This window comes from Cephus cinctus, unplaced genomic scaffold (assembly GCF_000341935.2).
Source record: "Cephus cinctus unplaced genomic scaffold, Ccin1 Ccin1_scaffold0132, whole genome shotgun sequence".
NCBI lineage: Eukaryota > Metazoa > Arthropoda > Insecta > Hymenoptera > Cephidae > Cephus > Cephus cinctus.
Window position 1 is genome coordinate 805,864 of NW_014332865.1, and position 2,128 is coordinate 807,991.

Below are 2,128 nucleotides of genomic sequence, written 5' to 3' on the forward strand. Positions count from 1 at the left end.
CCTCCCTTTCATCCCCCTGCCCAATCCCACCCCATCAACATTTTTTAATTTTTTTCTACCGTGCCTTTTTTTACTACCGTTCTCTCATCTCGCTCCCTCTGTTTTTTTTACTCTCCCTCTCTCTCTCTCGCTCCCCTTTTTTCAACCTTTTTTCGCAACCCTCGCGCCGGTCATCCGTTGCGGAACGTAATTCGAGAGTCTCAAGCGCCTCTGAAACGAGGCTCCCAACTAATTCGTCCGAGCGACCGAGGAAAAGAGGTGGCTTGTATTTTCACACGTTGCTGATTTAACTAACCGCATTTTTTTTCCTCTCTCCGTTTCTCTCCTCGTTCATATTCCTTTATATCTTTATCCTCTTTCTCTAGGAGTGCGCGGTACTCGCGCGCATTGCACAAGAGCGCTCGTAGCGATTCGCGAAAAATTGGTCAGAGTTCAATTTAAATGCCGCTAACGTGTTACTTGTCCATTTTTTTTTCCTACGCTGGTAACGCTCTCCTATACCGTCTTGTGTGTGTCTTGAGTATACGTTTTTTTTTCTTCTTTAGAAAATCAGGTTACGCTAAATTGTCGAGTTACCGCAGTCTGCCTCGGTCTGATTCGGCGACTAGTTGCGTGTGTGACATGCTAGAGTAGCGGAGCCTCGTATGTGCTATTGCACTTACGTATTGCCGGTGGGCACTGTAATAAGCAGTGTTCCATTAGCTATTACGAATAGACGCTATTCGAATGGTTCAGAGTCCCGCGATACATTTTGCTGTTAAAAATTGTTTAGAATGAAGTATACGATACTCGTACGTATACGGGAGTACTCTTATGATATAAGGGATGATTAAGAACTGAAAAAAAGGTCAAAAGTACTGTACGATAAAGCTATAGCTTTGGGGATGATAATCATGACGCGTGTGAGGGATGAATTTTTTATCATCCAAATTACACCCTTGCCTACGACCACTGTCCAGTTTGAAAATAGTCAGGAGGCGTCAGGAAGACCCACGACAAAATCCATTTCGTTGACCCGTCCAATGAGGCTTCGGAGCGTCCCTGTCCTTCCCTGTCCTTCCCTGTCCGGGACAATTTCAATAACCGACAGTTCAGGTAGAATTTTTCAACTTCCCACCCTGCGTTTTCGCGCCACCCGCGAAGCACACTCCCTCCTCGTAATTATTATACTTAACAGTGTCCGGGGTGGGGAACGTCGGAAATCCTGCAACTGTCGTATCAGGGGGTTGCCGCTTCGGCCTTCCTTTTTTCCCCTCTCTTTTTATTCTTATTTACAGGAAAATTAATTGCCCGTAATTATTACTTGCGCGAAGGTTCACAGACCCTTTGGTCCTATTGGGAATTTCAAAACGACCCTCGGTATAGAATCGTTTAGATATCATTTTGTAATGATCCCACGATTCATTACAGAGATACGTAGCGAGTGGGACTTAAAAGAAATGCATAGAAAAAACCCAAAAAAAATTTTTGAATTTTTAACAAAGTATCATGAGATTCCCTCGTCATCCCCTATTCTTCACCACTTTTTTTGGCAAGTCATTCGTACACTTTCCACATATCTGCCTCTCTCTCTCTCTCTAGGTACCAGATTAAATTAGCAGCATCCGAGTAGTCCCACCTCCCATCCACCACGGTCCCGACTCTCGAACGCAGGGGTGCGTAACTCTTGAGTAGTTTCTAATTAATGACTGATTGGCAGCCGCATGCTGCTACGCGCCCACCTCCTCCTCACCCCACCCCTACTCCCACGCTTCTTTTACAACCCTCCTCACCTTCTCTACGAACCTCTCGAACCTCCTCCTCCTCCTCCTCCTCCACCACCTCTTTCCTCCTACTCCTCATGCTCTACAGATCCCTCTTTACTCTTCACTCTACCGGCGAACCTCCCATCTGGCATCGATTAATTCATTTCGTTTCTACTAGCATGGGGCACGCGCACCCAGTTCCTTCTTTGGGCCGCACGCACGGAAAATCAGGTGAGTGAGTCGGTGAATAGAGCGAACACGGCGAATAGGGCGAACGAATGAGCGACCGAGTTTAATTCACTCGATCAGCCCTGAGTAGCCTTCTATGCTGAATTGCTCAAAGACGTTTTATTAAAAAAAAAAAAAAAAAAAAAAAAAAAAAA

The 2,128-nt window shown here is 45.5% G+C and overlaps 1 protein-coding gene across 2 annotated transcripts in view; it reads left to right on the top strand.

The window, feature by feature from the left end:
• LOC112493723 overlaps positions 1-2,128 on the top strand; it is a 20,045-nt gene that overhangs the window by 6,330 nt on the left and 11,587 nt on the right. Inside the window, exon 5 of one of the 2 annotated variants that reach the window (XM_025080549.1) lies at positions 1,924-2,086. The exons of the other annotated variant lie outside the window; for it this stretch is intronic. The gene's annotated coding sequence lies outside the window, so the exon portion shown is untranslated. Of the gene's footprint in view, positions 1-1,923; positions 2,087-2,128 lie in introns of those variants that run through there. 2 annotated transcript variants of the gene reach the window in all.